We start from the raw sequence: 19288 nt of genomic DNA, 5'->3' as shown, positions 1-19288 counted from the left end.
AGGAATACGTATGCAAATATGCAAAGAAATGCTAGGTTGCGAACTCTCGTTAAAAATGTCTACAATGTTGTTGATTAATATACACGATCATAATAGAACAGATATAATCCAATTAAGGGGTTCGGTACAGTTTACAGCAGTAAAATTATGGAAATATTCAACATTTTTTCCCTCCATTAGTATCTTTTACAATAATGAAAATTAGTATGTGTAAAACACTCCTTCTGCTATATGAAAAAAATATATATATATTTTTTTTTACGATTAAAAAAATATATTTACTTTTTTTTTCTCTCTTAAAATTCAGTTCACTGTGCAGTGATGAACCGTTTCCCACATAACCTAAAAAACTATCCAACATTCTGTGATGACATTTTTTGTGTGTATTTATGCATGTCATATCTACAATGTGATGCAAGATCACTTCTCTACCTTTGATAGATTGTCTGATAAAAAAATTAATTCATTTTTTAAAATGGTTAAATATCGGTATTTTCTTGTAACACAAAATAAAAAAAATATTATTTATTAAGGAATGTAGTTGAAAGAGCATAATATTTTAAACATGAGAACATGAAAAAGTTAACAAGTTTATGAGTTATGAGGGAAACGCTTCATCACTGCACAATGAACTGCCAACATTTTGAATTTTGAAAAAAATATATAAATAATTTTTTTTTAATCGTAAAAGTATTTTTCCATATAGCAGAAGGGCAGTATTTTACATATACCAATTTTCATTATTGTACAATTTAAAGTAGTGGAGGAAAAAAAATCTTGAATATTTCCAAAAATTTTACTGCTGTAAGCTGTACCTAACCCCTTAATTTATTTTGTCTTCTCCTATTCCTGTAATCCTGTATGCCCTGTATTATAAAAGCTTAGGTATAGTTAAATTCTAGTTTTCGATATTTTTGCGTGCGATAAATCTTGAAGTTTAAAGTCAAGAGTAACTCTACCGACGCACGTAATTCTATCCGTTAGCTTCTTGTTAAATAGTTGCGACTCGGGAAAGTGTACCCTATTCTAGGCTGCCCTCAATTCAATGTCATGTATTGTATTTATATTTTATTTAGAAATGATCTGTATAGTGCTAAACGCGCTGATCGATCAATAAATTATATAAAAAATAAATAAATAAATAAACCCTATGGATGCATATATAATAGACCTGTTTGAAGAAATATTAAGGGACGTGATGAGGTACACCAGCTGTCGTGAATCATATCAACTTCTTGGACTAAATTATTTATGACATGTAATAAAAATATCTACCGGTAGTGTTTAGACATCCATTTCTCTGGATCCGGAATAAAAGGCTTGGTCTACTTGAAAAATAAATTCATTGTGAAATTAATTTAAAATAATCTTAATTATTGTAGAGAATAAATTAGGTTTCGTTAACTCCAGGGTATTTATAATGTATTATTGCAGACAACGAAAATTTTCATTATTTAAAATTAAAAAATCATGACAAATTTTTTCCAGTGTGACTCAATAAATAGATGAATGTGTGTTGAAATTATTAGAGGACTGAATGTTTATTTCATTTAAAACTAAGTCCATATTATAGAATTAGAGAAATGTACTCGTATATCTTTTCTGATAACATTGTATTGTTGTCAATTGTAACATTATCTACTCTCATTGAAGTCAACTACCTTTAAAAGAACTGATAATCCCAACAATGCATCTTTAATCATTTGGTGTTATTATGAATTTAATTTTTATTTCATTGTATTCTTTTAACAATGTACTGAAAATTTAGTATTGCAGATTATCACTAAGAACAAAATGATTCTATAATAATTACAACCCCATTTTCAGGCTGACCATCTATTTCATCACTATCGTCTACCAATTCTATTACTTTGAAGGCCATGCAACCTACCCCTGCTGGTTCTATAAAAAAGAATCTACGTTACGTTGATAAGTTTAGCAACACCACCTCCTATTTTCTACGTAGGGTTCCCAGATTGTATTTTACGTTTTCTGTAATTTTAGGATTATTTACTTTTTTTCAGCAATGTAATTATTTTCAACACGGAGTCTATTATGCCAATATACAGAGAAAAATGATCTCAGTATCCTTCAATCTTTCAAAATAATAGTAATCCTTAATAAAATAAAAAAATAAATAAACTACAGCAAAAAATATCAGACAGAGTTTTTGGAAGTGGGACTAAAGAAAATTTGAAAATGTTACAGCCAAATGTGCAGCAGAAAACAGAGAATCAAAAGGAACAGTTACATGGTCACATGGAGAAATCAGTATTATTGAAAAGTGGGTTTACTTTTCTTTTTATAAGTAAATGTAATGAAAGTTCCAAATATTGCTAAGGTAATTATTGGTGTTCTGTCCAATATACCAGACTCTGATGCCTATGTTGATAGAGTGTTCCCTTTAATGAAGTGTGAGTGGTCAGATGTAAGAAATAAGTGTTCTGTGGACTTGATAAAAGCTGAACTAGAAATATTCTAGAACTTCAGTCAGTCGTGCAGAAAATTTATATTGGAGAAAAAATAACACAAAATTACTCTGTTAAATATGAGCGGTATCAGTATAAAATAGGAAATATTGCACAAAGCTGGGCTTGCAGTGAAAGACCTACCCTTGGGCAGAACACTATGAATGAAAATGAATCACCATCATTTCATATCTTCCTACGTATGAATGACTTTATTACATTTACACTGGATTATACAATGAAGGCCTAACATACAGGTTCTGTAAGTGTATTTTATAATGTCAAATATCTAAAACTGAGTTAAGAATGGTAAAGACCTTATACCTTAAACAATAGAATAATATGCTACTAAATCCCTGGGATGTTCGCATACATCTTCCTTATTTTTGTGAAAATCATTGGTTGGGTCACTGGCTGAGAAGAAAATGTCTAGTGAAGGATGCACTGGAAGGAATGGTGAACGGGAGAAGAGTTCGGTGGCAGAAGAAGAGATCAAATTATAGACGACATTAAGATACATGGATCATATGCTGCAACTAAGAGGAAGGCAGAAAATAGGAAAGATTGGAGAATGCTGAGTTTGCAGTAAAAGACCTGTCATTTGGCAGAACATTTTGTATGTATTCCCTTAAAAAAAAAAAACAAACAAACAAATCTGGCAACTCTATTTGTACGTCTCAATTTTCTCTGAAGCAAACTTCTTCACACACTTCTCCAAGTTATCGTACTTACAATTAAGATTTTTTTCTGATCAAGGTATACAACAGCTGCTGTCTTTGAATTCGTCACCTAGTAGGCCTATATTCCATGTCTCTTCTTTTTGTTTCCGTATGGATGCATCGTTCTTTTGCACTCTTCGTTACTGTATTTCTTTACCAAATGTATTACTAATAACAACTTATTTTCCGCCACTGAGAAATTAGCTCTTCTTTTTGTTTCCAACGTTTTGTTAACAAAACACAATCTGCTCGTATTAGCAACTACAATAATATTCAGTTATTTATTTATCAGAGCTTCCTCAAATTAGAGGCTGCCATTAGACAAAGCATACAAAACAATACAAGAACAAATAGATGATGAGAGCTAAAAGAGTAAGAAAAAAGGCAAACAAATACAGTTGTCACATGCCTATAATATGGTAGACATGGCCTATTCGTCCCCAAAACCAAACACCGATTTTTAAATAATTTTGGGTGTATTTAATTGTCTCCTCGATTTTAATCAATCGGGGAGAATAGTATTATTAATATAACTCACTACCGGTATTTTTAGTGCAAATGGAAGTCGGCCGAGATTCACTAAGTGCAATAAAAATATCAGCTGTAGTTCGCTTTAGTGATATTGGCAACAATGGTTATAACCAGGGAAAGGATTTATATGTAAATACATATTTACTTATAAAGCTAATATAATTTATATTTTGCATTATCTTTATGTTTCACAATGTGTAGGGTTGAAAAATCCTACTTTTATTTTCCATATTTTTCCATATTTTAGAGTTTAGTACATATTTTCGTTAATTTCCATATATTTTCCATATTTCATATAAAACAGTCCATATTATATTAGGTTTAACAATAAAACAAAACAAAATTCCATTAACTTTTAAAAATACATTTCAACAATAGAGATTTAAACACATGTTCAGTAATCCCTTTAACATCAGAGTTATTTGAAAATTAGCAGTCCTATCAACAATGGGAAAGTAAGTTACAAAACTGTATTAATTTAATTTAAAATTTTTAACAGACTTCAGTTGTGCAGCTCAACAGTTAAATGCCAGTCAGAGTACACATAGGTTCAGTTTTGTAAATCATACTATAAAGACGGTAAATATGCCAAAAGTACGTCATTCAGTCAATTTAAAATCAAAACTAACAAGTTACATTTCAGAATTTAAAGAAGATGGTTTATCAACTGACAATAAAATATTATTTTGTAATTTGTGTCAGTGTGCAGTATCATCTACACAAAAGTTCCTGGTGCAACAACACATTACAACTAGTAAACATCAGGCCAACAAACAACTAAATTCCAAGCAGAGACAATTGTTTTTAACACAACCAACAACATCGAATGTAAGATCTGAGTTTAACATCGACCTGTGCCGTTCTCTCATCTCTGCTGATATTCCTCTCTACAAACTAAAGAATAAGGTCTTCAGGGAATTCCTTGAAAAATATACTCAACATACAATCCCGGATGAGTCAACACTTAGGAAGACGTATGCTCCATCCATCTACGATGAGACAATACAGAAGATAAGAGATGAAATTAAAGATAGTTCAATTTGGGTTTCCATTGATGAGACTCCCGACAAAGAAGGTAGACTTGTTGGTAATGTAGTTATCGGTTTGTTAAGTGAACAATATTCTGAACGAATTCTTTTACATTGTGATGTTCTAGAAAAGCAATAACAAAACTATAGTTAAACTGTTCAACGAAGCTATGGGTATCCTGTGGCCAAAGGGTATTATGTACGATAATGTGTTATTCTTTATTAGCGATGCTGCCCCTTATATGGTCAAAGCTGGACAAGCATTATCTGTTGTATATCCTAAATTGACTCATTTTACTTGTGTGGCGCATGCATTTCATCGTGTGGCAGAAGTGGTCAGAGACAATTTCCCTAAAGTAGATTTGTTGATTTCATCAGTGAAAAAAGTATTTCTCAAAGCTCCCAGTAGAGTTAACGTGTTGAAAGAAATGTACCCTGAAATTCCATTGCCACCAAAGCCAATTTTAACTAGATGGGGTACATGGCTAGAAGCAGTTGAATATTATGCCGAACATATAGACTCTATTAACAATGTTCTCCTTGCATTGGACTCTGAAGATGCAGTCTCAATTGATACTGCGAAAACAGTTACCTGTGACATAAGTGTGAAGAATGACTTAGCTCACATTCAGCATACATTTTCATGCATCATAAAAACGCTCAAAAGTCTCCAAAATAGGCACCTTTCACTATCTGAAAGTTTTGAAATTATAAATAGTACTGTGGAACAACTGAATCGTGGTAGAGGTAAAGTTGCAGATGCAGTAAGAGCTAAGGTGGACACTGTACTTTCAAAAAACCCTGGATATGAAGAACTACAAAAGGTTGTTGCTGTGATGAGTGGTGAATCAACAGTGAAGATTAACTTGGACTTATCCCCAGCAGACATTGTGAAATTGAATTATGTACCAGTTACTTCTTGTGACGTCGAACGCTCTTTTAGTCAGTATAAATCTATCCTCAGAGACAATAGAAGAAGATTCACTTTTCAGCACTTGAAAGAAATGTTTGTAACCTATTGTTATGGTAACAGACAATAAAAATTGTGTTTTGTTGAAACTACATTGGAAGATAAGGTACGTCCATTATATTTTTTGTTTAGTTTGATTAAAATGTACCAATATTTAACGTACATAGTCATTTTTTTATAATTTTAAGTCCATATTTAATTCCATATTTTGGTAAAAATCCATATTTAATTCCATATTTTGGTAAAAATAACTACATATATATTTACATATTTCATATATTTTTAGTCCATATAAATCCGTTCCCTGGTTATAACGTTCTATTATGGTTGACATACCTGTCACTGTTGTTCCGAATAAATGGAAAAACAAAAGCGAATCGTGTCAGATGGAAGCATCAAAAGTGAATACCGTGATGTATTTTGTTTTTTGACTGCGTAAAGTTGCTCTACACAATTCAATTTTCCATGTGCGTACGCATGCAATCTGGGGAGAATATTGAAAGAATCAAGTTGAAAACGAACGATCAATTAGGATGCATGCAGATTTTGTGTCTATATGATGCGCTGTGTTGAACGTCATCTTCACTACATATAATATTAATTCATAAATATTAAATATCAATCCAGTACTTAGGCCTACTTTACTTTATTCTCAAAATTGTGATTGAACACTCCATAGACACTTCTATTTGTGATAATTGATAATCTTCAATAAAGCTAATCGTACTTGCCGCCATTTTCAGGTTAAAAGGTCCACCATCACCAAACAGAACAATTTTCAGTTTTTTCACGGTCACCAAAAAGGATCAGCTGTTCGTAAATACGTTGTAGTTATACAGTATGTCGGCTGCTCGTTACATGCTACTGTTGAACGAAATAACGCAGAAGATACCCACCGGCACTGCTTGAATGCGTAAAGTTTAAAGAAAAGTTGAATCGTGTAGATGCTGCTTAAGGTGTAGCCTACATCTGCTGAAATCCATCGCAAAATGGCTGCAGTATATGGACAGACATACCTAGGGAAATTAGTTGTAAACGATTGGTGTGCTCGGTTTCTTCCCGGCCGAACATCGTTTATTACTGAATATCAGTCAGAGAAGTATCCGTTACATTCTCCTCAAAAACCTGCAGTAAAGCGCGGTGGGAACCATATTTCCTTCGAACGAAGCTGTGAAAAATTGACCTTCAAGACATAGGGATTCTAAGAAACCGGTGTTCTCATCTGGTGAAATATTTTAACAGCCGTGGTAAGTGTTAAACATCAAGTATAATTTCTTTCTTTCTTTCTGTTTTTCCTTCTTTTTTCCTTTCTTTCTTTCTCTCTATTTGCGATGGCCCGGTTTCGTTTGAACAACCTAATATTAATAAAGCTTTGGTTAAGATACTGTGTGTTACAGAAATGAACTTACATTTATGGTTTCTTTTTCAGTTTTATGTTTTAAAACACTATAATTACACTGAACAACAAAATTGACCTTGAAAAAAAATTTTTGCACAATATATGCCATTTATTATGTATTTTGATATGCTGAGTTCAAATATGCCATTAGTTTTTATGTAGCACCTTCAGTTGTTTAGTAAATCACATTTTTTTTTCTTTTTTGAGAGCAAGAAATAAATTAAGTTACCGGTACCATTATGTAGTAGTACAGTCATCATAACAGTAACATAGGGAATCCTCCATTTCGAAGTATTTAACCAGCTGCTCCTCTCGTTTTCGAAATACAGATATGCTTGTATCTCTGTGTAAGAAATTCCATTCTTTTAGCCTAGAACCTAAAAGTTCTGCTTGTGCTTTTGAAAGATTTAAATCTCGGACCAGATCATTTAACTCTCCCTGAGTTACCTAATAACGCACATTCGGATCTGTGCCTCCAAATTCTGAACCAGAGCTTGATGGAACTTGTTCTAGGTTATCACTTCTTTCAGTCTCTAGTGTCTTCTAGTGTCCAAGAGTCAGGAGGAATAGGAATCGGTATCTCATCACTGTGACCAACAGGTCTAATGGCTGATGGAATATTTGGGTATTCAAATTTTCTTTCTATCTTTTCCTTTAAGCCCCTTATTTTATCATACAAAAATAACAATAATCAATATGATTGGTTGGTTCCCTCCATACCATTGGAATTCCGAAAGAAAGAAACTTTTCATTTGTTCTTTAACCGCCCTCTTAGGCGGCGAGCACAATTTATTACCACAACACACATGAGGAGCCCACCTCCTATTTTCATCACCTAGTTTACAACCAAAATATAATTTGTAAGTCTTTTCTTTTGATAGTGTTATTCTTTGTCTATCAGATTTAACTGTATATTCATCACACATATAGCAGAAATTGTGCGACTTATTTAACTCTTGTGTTTTAGTACTTTAATTTAATAGATCAATATAAACATAAACATAATATAGGTCTATGATTACACTACACACAAAGCTAAATGATAACTGCATATCAACAACACACTTCTTTACAGCAATAAAACTTATAAGTGACTGAGTCTGCTAACAAGGGGCTGAAGAAATTTCTCTGGGGTTATCTTGTCCTTCAGATTGGTGCAATAAACAAGATAGGAGTGGTGGGCGATACAAAACTTTAAAGGATACTTAGAAGGAAGTTTTGTATCATAACAGAAATGTGAGGATTAAAAAAGTAAACAAACTAGATCCTATGAAAGTGTTATCTGTACCAGATTTTAAGAGACTGTGAAAGGAAGTAAAGTTATGTGAGGCAAAAATACCATCACACCAGGGTCCTTGTCCAATGAAGCAGTAAATAAATAAAATTAATTAATTAAATTACCGCTATTAGCTTTTCATTATTCCATCATTTAGTATCAAATAAATATTAGCATTTATAGCTCACCCCCCCCCCAAAGAAAACAAAGCCAGGCTTAAAAAAAACTGAGAGTGCCAGAGAAAAATGGATTGCACCATTAAATTCAGCGCTAAAATCTGAATTAGAAGGATCTTATTTCATGCAAAAAAGTGTTTCCCTGTTGTTCAGTGTTATATAAACCGGAAAGTTTATTTGTATGTAATTGTTTTAGCATAGTGACATCTTAAGGCACCTAAATATAGCATTATGTCATCCTAAGACGAAACTTTCTTTCAACTAATAATAAATGTTTTGAAGAGTTCTGAATAATCCAAAACTAAAGTTCTTTTTTATGCAAACGCAAAGAACCTTGCTGCTTAACACGATGATGTCAGAAGATTGAAGATGCATTTCTTTAGAAGCCGACAATAAGACTACAGGGATGTACAAAGACTTCGATAGAGTGTATATGCATATAAAAGAATGTGTTCTTAATGCTTGTACGGGTTTTGGCAATAAAGATAACATTTTATTTGTAATACTAAACATAATTTATATTGTGTAATAATAATAATAATAATAATAAGAATAATAATAATAATAATCTTTGCATGTAGCTAAAGAAAAGGCACAACTAGTCCTAACAAATAACAGAAAACGCATTTAATCTTTCTCTCCGCTATTGATCAAGATCAGAATTTTTGTCTACCAATCCATTGCATCTGTGATTTAAGATCTTGACGATATAAGAAGCGATGTAACATCATGGGCCTAGTCTACGAAAGCATGGAGGCCAAATAATTTACAAGTTACAAGTATAAGTTCTTATAAAGTATGATGTAATTTTATTTTTCTTTTCCACTAAAAGAAATGTACCTATAAGTCTCATTTTACGAGAAAACTTTGCATCATTCCGTCGTCGGCCGACTTCCTGCTCCCCTGACTGCAGTGTGGGAAGCCAGTTCTGTAAAACATCCCAGCTTGCTAAATTTTGATTTTCCGGTAGTAACGGAACACGCTCCCGCCGGTGCAAGCACGATACGCAGAAAAGTGTGCGCCGGGGTTCCGCTGTAATCTAGTTTCCTCGTAAACTGAGCACTGTATTATTAGCAAATGCTTTATTTTTCTTTTACTTAATGATAATTAAATTAGATGAGTGTTTTTCTTTTGCATACAGGGTGGATGATAACCTGTACATCCAAATGAAAGTGGTAATAGATCATGAGGAGAGATTTGATAAATCTAAATAAATTTTTTCTCTAACATTCACCGTTTTAGAGGAAATCTTTATGTTTTTACGAAGAATTTTACAACACACGGCTACTGCAATAACTCTACCAAATGCGGCCTACACTCCTTACCTTCCCCTCCCCCTCTGCTGTACTCGGTAACGCGCGACATGTCGTTTAGAGGAATTGCAGATAGCCGGTAATGCCGTTAATGACAAATATTGTTTTCAATTGCTGTGACAAAAGCATTTTACGAAGAAGCAAATTTGATTTATTATTTTTATAACGACACATTTTAATAAGCAACTCGTTTATAGCTATATTAAAAACAGTGTAAATTCTTTAAAAAGTCATGTTCAATATACCTTAAAAAAGAGAATGTCGTACGCAGATACATACATACAGTCGACCTCGGAAGCGCAGTTGGTATAGCGTTGGCCTTCTGTGCTCGAGGTTGCGTGTTCGATTCCGGTCCAGGTCGTAGATTTACTGGTATGTAAAAGAACTCCTGCGGGACAAAATTCCGGCACACCGACGATGCTAATATAACCTCTGCAGTTGCGAGCGTTGTTAAATAAATCATAATTTAAATTTACATTCATACATACTAGAGCTGAACAATGATCGAGAAAGCGAGACTAACAGCGCCCGCAAAGCAGAAAAACCTCACGACAAAGTTGTATTACGTCGCGTCCTTGATGTAAAGACTGGTTGTGAGTGTTCCGAGACTCGAGATTGATCAGTACCGAAGTCAAGCAGTCTTGAATAACCACAGTTGTTCGTACCTGACTGAACTTTTATCTACTTTGGCAATTGTTATATTTGTATAAACAATCAAGTAGCCTGTTTGAAACATCTCTACCTTTCCAGTGTATAATAATCCGTTCCCCAGTCTTTATTTAATTACGATCCTTATTAAAAGGCTAGGAATTTTCTTTTCATATGTTTAAGATCAAGTGTGCAATCTCAAGTAAAAAGATATTAATATTATGTTTCTTAGAAATTTAAATTTATTTCAGAATTTTTTTTTCTATTCAGATAACCATAGGTCAGTGGTCGTCAGCACTCGCTGAAATGTGCAAAGCGTACGCGGTGCTGTCCTGTGTGCACCGTCGTGCAACAGGAATAGATAGAGAGCATACCCGCTAGCAGCTACGGAGTGCACCCTAGCCTAGTGCACTGCGTTTTCCGCAGACTAGCCCCAGCGTGCTCTGTGCTGACCCCTGCCATAGGTAATATATAATAGAACCAGAACATTTTGATAACAAAGATACTGTTCTGTTTTGTCTTTTTGTCTCATTTAAACATTTATAATGTTATTTATTTCAATGATGTATGTTATTCAAAGTTATGAATTCTTTCCACGCCGACCAAATGCTATTTCGAGAATGATGAGCGAGACTCGAAGCGCAGCGGGAATGACGAGCCGAGACTCGAAAGACAAATGCAACGAACACAGCGAACGAGAGCGGCAGTTAGTTTTGTTCATCTCTAATACGTACATACATACATACATACATACATACATACATACATACATACATACATACATACATACATACATAGGGTAAATTAGGGTCTGTTGGACAGTCGGGCATGTTGGACACTTTGTACTTTAACGTGTTACCTCGCCACTTGTGGGCACCACATTCTGCTAGAAGTCAATGACGGAATTAGCCACAAGTGGGGCTACTTCCGTCATTGACTTCTAGCAGAATGTGGTGTCCACAAGTGACGAGGTAACACGTTAAAGTACAAAGTGTCCAACATGCCCGACTGTCGAACAGACCCTAATTTACCCTACATACATACATACATTACATACATTACATACATACATACATACATACATACATACATACATACATACATACATACATACATACATACATACATACATACATACATACGCACACGCACAATACAGTACATGACAATACATCTAGGTATATCGTTGGCAGACGGCAGATTCATGCATCCCTTTTCTTCATAAATCATCCACTAAAGAATGAAACAATATTTGAAGTGGGAATGAGGTCGTGTTAGGAAGCATGTTACATAAAATCCGTTCTTTGCCCTCGGAGTTTATTTATATCACACAACCGCACATTGTGTGGTCTTCAGTGTTAAGTGTTTCCGCACGTTCCCTGCTTTCCCACCACATCTGTACGACCTTCATTGCCTCCGCTTTAAGTTGTAAATCCGCTGCCTCGCTATAAAAGTGATCACGCATAGATATGTATATAAATACAGACAAGTGTATGTAGTTAATGTGCGTGTAATTCTCAAGTGACATTTCCTTGCGTGTTCTCGTACGCGAAAATCGCACTTTATCCTGTTTTCGTGTTACAAAACAAGTTGCTGAATTTTTTTAGCTGGATCTTGGGAGGGTGGCGTGTCTCGGTGTGTTGTAAACTTTTTTTGCCGTGAAACGTGATTTGAAGCCCGCGTTTCCACTTAATTCTGTAACGCGTTAACTTGGCCTGTGTAGAGTTACATGAAGGTCCTGGTTTAAAAGCTTATGTGTTATATTTCTTTCTGGGAACTTTTATCATTCAGCTTTCATCGGACGCATTCATTTACACTTCAAATCCCGTGGAATATTTCTCCACATTTATTTCGGCATCAAGCATGTGGGCTTTATTCAATTCAATTCAATTTATTGGGCCATTAAACATACAGTAATACGCTTCTTCACAGAAACTTTGAAAAACATATATAAGTGTAACAGTAAAGTTTAATTAAATGAAAACACGAAATATTTTGAAACTATAAAAATTAATGAAAACACTTCACACTTAATGTATTAATTGTAACTAAATGTAATTCAATGTATTTATTAAAAAAATACATGCAAATTTGTGTTAAAAACTCATTAAGAGAGTAAAAAGGATTATTTAATAACTAATTATAAAATTAGTTTTAAAGCTCTTGATTGGTAACTTATAATATTGGCTGGAAAGCTTATTATATACATAAATTCATCCCGTAACAGAAAAGTTGGTGTTAGTCTTATGTGAGCCGTTGAGAGCAGAAGTGGTGTAAGTCAAAAATGGGTAATAAGGATTAAAATAAACATTCTGCAAAATATAGCGCAAAGTGGCTATTAATATTCAATTTATTTAAACTATTAGTAGTCAGTGGATAGCACGAAGGACATATTAATTGCTATTTGCGCTGTATTTTACAGAATTTTTACTTTAAACCTCAATACCCAATTTTGACTTACACCACTTCTGCTCGGAACGGCTCATGTAATCTGCAGTATGGAATATTAATTTGTTCACTGTATTTCTAATTTCATGATCATGTATATTGGCCACTATTGAGTAATTGCCGATATTATGTCAAGTGTAAAGTACCGTACTAGATCTAGGCTTAACGTCCCCGTGACAGGAATGCGGAACAGACGTGTGCACAATACATGTGTAATTATACGAAGTTACTCCGCCGAGTTAGCTCTGTGGTAGCGCGTCTTCCTTTAGACTAGCCGGCTCGGGTTTGATTCCCGGCGGGGTCAGAAAATTTCATGTAAAATTTCTAGCTCGGAACTAGGAGAGACGGCAGTGCACAACTTTTTAATTGTGCACCAATATGCCTCGCTTAAGCCAAATCTCTCCACAATGCATATGAAGAGAAGGCATATGTCACTGTTGATAGTGATTCGTCCGTCGGATGAATGCGTAAAGCCTGATGACCCCTTTGGTGCTATTCGACTGGAGTAGGCTACGTGCCGTCGCCGGATTTTCTGTTTTCCCTTCCTCACCATCATTTTCACCCTAAACTACACTTACACATACAGTAGACCAGTGATGTTAAAGAAAGAGCGCATGAACGACGTTCGATTCCTTCGCGTGCTTACGTGCTGGAGTGGAATTCCGTAAACATAGAAACGAGCAAGACACAGGGCCGGTCAAAGTGAAAATTATTTGGTATCCAGATGTAATAATTCCATACAGCTTTGTTTACACATTTATATTAAATGCAATTATCTGATAGCTGAATAATTTATATATGCTTTACAATAGTCAGCCAAGATTAGTTTTGTAGACTATTATAGCCGAGTACTGTTTTAGTAACTTAAAAATAACATAACAGATAGAATGATTTCTGAATATTCTTTGTTATTACAATTACTATCTTCAGTAATAGGGAAAAAAGGGAAAATGAACATTGCAAAATTAAGTTTAATCAGAATAGTCAGCCAAGGTTAGTTTTGCAGACTATTATAGCCGACAGCCATATGAACTTGGAATTTTAATGTTTGTTTTTATTGCCTATAATTACGCTAATGCGATTGTGACAAATAAACATGATTAATTAACTGATTGATTGATTGATTGATTGATTGATTGATTGATTGATTGATTGATTGATTGATCGATCGATCGATTGATTGATTGAATACTGCTTTACAAATAACAAAATATATATAATGATTTCTGAACATTCTTGGTTATTAAAATTACTACTGTATCTTCTGTAACGGTGAAAATAAGGAAAATTAACATTTCAAAATGAAGTTTCACCAGAATCGTTCCTACGATTCCTGTTCGATACCAGTCTTGTAACATTTGGAACTATGTTATTTGAAGTAGCAAGTCGAACCGTAGCACACATACTGTCATCAGATAATTTGGCCCTTAGTCTTGACTTTGTTAGCTTCATAAATTTAAAAAAATTGTTCACATATATATGAGCTACCGAAAATTGTTATAATTTGAGTTGCAAATTTACGGACCATAGGATTCAGTTCAGGGCTCAAACATTTGTAAAAGGTAAGGAGGTCCTGATTATTATAAGCATGTTTTAATAATGTTGTATTCCCAATATCAATTATTTCTAGCTGCAATCTAGTGGTACAGTTTCTATGTTTGCAGCAAGAGGTCCATAGAAAAGTTCTAGTTTATTTCGCTGGGTGCATGATTAATGCCAACTGTACATTGTACAACCCTCACTGAAGCACGTATTCGTAGCTGGCGCGCTCTACGTGCTCTACGTGCTCCAGTGGCGCAAGCGTTCTCTGTAGCGCATATACGCTCTGATTGACATCCCTGCAAGTAGACTCATCCTAGTACGCGACATAACTCTTCACAGATATAAATCATGCATAACATGGCCCGCCGAAGTGGTGTGCAACATGAAAAACAATGGGTAGCAGTCCTGCAATCTCTGCGCAGTATGCGGAAACCAAATCACGCAAGTGAAGTGACTAGGCATTAGATAGATACACACTATGTAAAGTTAATACAAACTTGACATTACTCACATATAGGTGACTAAATAATAACAGCATTTAGAGGATACCCTCATGTGTTTACACACTATATACGAGTTAATTGGTAATTGTCTGGTCCAATTAATAGTAGGGCCTACATTCTGTTCTAATGTATTATTATTGTTGTTGTTATTGTTATTATTATTATTATTATTATTATTATTATTATTATTATTATTATTATTATATAATTGACAATTACTTTTAGTTTATTTCATTCCCTTCTCTAGATACCTAAATCTTTAAGCATATTGTATTTATTTATCCTGATTCTTTCTTTCTTTCTTTCTTTCTTTCTTTCTTTCTTTTCCTTAGTTTAACCTCTCCTTTTAGGTTCATTTATACCATCCACGCCTACGGGTTTTACAGGGCCGCGATCTGTCGGGAGAGGAACTAATCTATTGGATCACATACATATATCCTAATTCCAATACATTAATTTCTTTATAGACGTTATACACAATCATAGAGATTTCCTCATATTCCTTTCCACTTTTTTTACTGTAATCTAAGTTCCAGAATGACTCCGAAATTCGTTCGATCTCTTTTAATATTAAGTACTGGTACCGGAGTTTTCCCTGGCGTTAAAGACGGCCGGGATGTGGTATTGATCATTCATTACCTATGTAGTTTAGTACGAAGGTAAAGAAAGCTTGGAAACCTATCTCTTTTCCCTTTGTACTCCTGCGTGCGCATACATTTTTTAATCTACTTTTGATTATAAATTATAATGTATTGCATAGATGTAGGTTATAGGGCAATTTCGGCAGAAGTAATACAATTTGAATACTAAATTACACAGATCGCATAACTTCCGTTCCTCTCATGCATATTGATGCTTTTTGCACCACATTTCGAAGAGATTTTTAATCGTCTTTTCCAGAAATAAGCAACTAATAAATAATAATAATAATAATAATAATAATAATAATAATAATAATAATGCTCGTTATAAAGAATCCAGAATCCCATTACGACTATGTTCACGTTGTAGTAAATTCCAAATAAATGCTGGTAATTTTATATGCGAAGTTACTTTCTTGCTTTAGTGAGAAGAATCCCACGCGTAAACTTTTTAGATCATTGCGATACTTTCTAGTAATATGTCTTCCACATTTCGATTATTGTAAACTCGTGAAAATTCTTTTCCCACGATATGCCGTAATTTATTGTGTCGAAATTCATAATTATCCAATGGCAATATTTCGTGCCGACCTTCAACTGTTTAAATCAGGCACGGAATAACGGCGCTAATTTGAAGATCGGACAGGCGATAGATCAATCGTTTCAATAGCCGAAGGCCGTTCATATCTTCAATGACATGTTGAACTCCGCACAAACAACTTCTATCATCTTCCTTGAATGGTGGTACACTTATATTATAAAGAGACCCAGTGGTGTTGTGCAATTTTGTTTTGTTACAGACTGTACAAGAATTCGTAATACAATAATTGAAATCATGTCTTCGAGAGCTGTGAGAGTATCATTATGAAGAAGGAATCTTTCTGTTTGGCGTAGTTTCCAGAGTTTTACCTAATCTGTTAAGGCTAAAAATGGTCTAAGATTGTATTATCTAAAACAATCTCACGAGATTTTGATTATCTAGAGAAGATCAAATCTCGAGTGGGATTTAATTGTCTATTACACGATTAGAAGAAAGTATATAAAGATTAGAAGAAATAAAGTGCTCTAATAAAGTAAAATATTAATTGACTTACTAAAATAAGTACTAAAATGTCTTGAAAATGTATTATTGTACTCTCTCATAATTACAAATATTCCGCTAGGTTATGATTAGCTGTTCTTTTGTTACCAGTTGTGCCAAGAATACAATCTTCATTGAACTCTATGGACGATTACTAGTCAAGAAGGCTTTGTTGATTCAATTTCATTTTTATCAAATCAGTTGCATTCCACTTCAATTATCAATATATATTAAACAATCTTTGATACTTGATTATCCATAATCTCATACAGCAGAAGCTATAACATAACCCAAATAATATAAACAAGATAAATGATAGAGAAGTTAATTAAGGATGATGAAATAAACATGAATCATTTTAAAAGATACAGTTATACAAAGTACAATGTTGGCAAACCAAGAAACATGCTAGGGAGGTGATAAAAACAAACAAATGCTAAGGCGGTAATAAAAACAAATGCTAGGAAAATCATACAAATTGTAGGATAAGCAGCCATGATTGGTTGAAACACGTCGTTCCCTACCGTTTCATTGGTCAAAAGTAGTATGATGTAGTAAAAGTCATAGGGTGCTATTCATAGACATTTCGCAGCACGCGCTACGAGCGTACGAAGCTAGCCCCGGCTATCGACTGGTTACTTGTACAGAATTGAAATCATATCCTATCGCCAACACTGGTTTATGAATACGAAAAACGCTGATCATCCACCGGAAACCCGCGCTAAAAATGTCTATGAATGCGGCCCATAATTATTAAACATTTAAGGTTAGGACCTTTTAGGTTACATTCTAAAATGAACTGAAATTAAAGATTCAGACGTAATGTGACTCCACATCCATGAAGTTAGCACAGCGGAAGATACCCTTTAAGACAATACATCATAAACACAAAATAAAAGACACACATTCATTCCCTATTGTATGGAAATAAATCTCCAACTTTCTTGACGAGAATCGAATCTGGATCTACATTAAGTAAGCGAAGCACTAATCCTTAAGTCGTGTTAGAGGACATACGTTACGATGATTAATTATGTCCCCTTGTTTCATATTATTTCCCCTCAAATAAAAAAAGAACTAGACAGAAACAGAAATGTACAAAGATTTCCTCAAAACTTGGCACCATTCTCAGGGTTCCGAGTCGAACAGCTATGTGAATGAATAGGGACCCATTTGAGTCGGATCCAATCGACACCGCTTTGAGAGCCTGGACTTCGCCATATCTAAATCATTCTGTGTCCTCGACCATTGACACTCAGCTCTGAGCAGTTAAACTTTGCTTCCTTGTTATTATTCACACACATCGAACCTAATTCACAACACTACAAGAGAAGATATTCATAGCGACTGATATATAGCTGTTTTGAATACGTACTGTACCATGCATACAATAATATTATTGTAAATAGAATAATAAGATTTAATATGATGCGTTTCCTAATATTAATAAAAAACAAATGCAAGTGATATCCGCTTCCTTTAAGATATACATCGACTATGGGAATGTCAGATTTCTTCAAAATTTTGGTAAATAATGTTTTTGCCTCACCTGGAAGCTCATTTTCTTGTAGTTTTCAAAAATATATAACTCGTACCCATTATCTCAATAATTTCATAATTATATTTGGACATTTATAATATAAGCATACCGGTACTTACTTTCTATACCTTACGCCTTCTTCAGTGTCTATCTTCTTCTATTTCACATTTTCCGACATTTATTACCCTTCCGACGGAACAAAAGTAAACTTCCAGTTGGTCATAAGACGTCATTGAGGTACCAAATTAAAGTTTAAACATTTGGTTATGTTGTAGACTGAAATTATTATTTTCAATCGATTATAATTATTTTATTCCAAAAGTATACTTACATATATATATATATATATATATATATATATATATATATATATATATATATAATGTGGCGTATCTTTTGAGTGGCTCAAGATAAATAAATAATTTGAGTACAGTAGAACCTCGATTATCCGATACTCTATTAACCGATTGACGAATTATCCGACTATCTCTCGCTATTTTTTTCTCTCTCTCTTTTTTTTTTTTCCTACAGAAACATAAGAAGTAGGCCTACTACTTTACGTTATATTAGTACGTATTTTTTCTAGAGAGTGTTATTACATGTCTTTTTCACTTACACAGTATGGCCCACTCACCTTCTGTATAAATGTACTCCATAATGTCAAAAGAAAACGTGTTGTGCTAAGTAAGGAAAAAAGTACAAGTAATTGAGTAGTTGGGGAAAGAGAAACTGTGACTCATTTCGCATCAGAATACGAGACTGGTGTTGCAACTTGTACGAAAGTACAAGTATTGTTCACTTAATTTACGAAAATATTTTATGATACGGATTATCCGATTTTTTCGATTAACCTTTCAGTTCACCCCTTTCATTACCATGGATAATAGAGCACTACTGTATGTAACATTCTCCATATGTAGGGGATCATTTTGGCAAAATAAGTTTTGCCCTAGATCAATTTTTAATAGAAAGTCGGTCCACAATTTATTTGATTAATTAAAAAAA

At 33.9% G+C, this 19288-nt stretch overlaps 1 protein-coding gene across 1 annotated transcript in view; it reads left to right on the top strand.

The window, feature by feature from the left end:
- LOC138690940 (prolyl 4-hydroxylase subunit alpha-1-like) overlaps positions 1-19288 on the top strand; it is a 310277-nt gene that overhangs the window by 1098 nt on the left and 289891 nt on the right. The window lies entirely within an intron of this gene.

This window comes from Periplaneta americana, chromosome 16 (genome assembly GCF_040183065.1).
Source record: "Periplaneta americana isolate PAMFEO1 chromosome 16, P.americana_PAMFEO1_priV1, whole genome shotgun sequence".
Taxonomy (NCBI): domain Eukaryota; kingdom Metazoa; phylum Arthropoda; class Insecta; order Blattodea; family Blattidae; genus Periplaneta; species Periplaneta americana.
The sequence above is the reverse complement of the archived record's forward strand: the minus strand, read 5'-3'. Positions and strand labels throughout refer to the sequence as shown.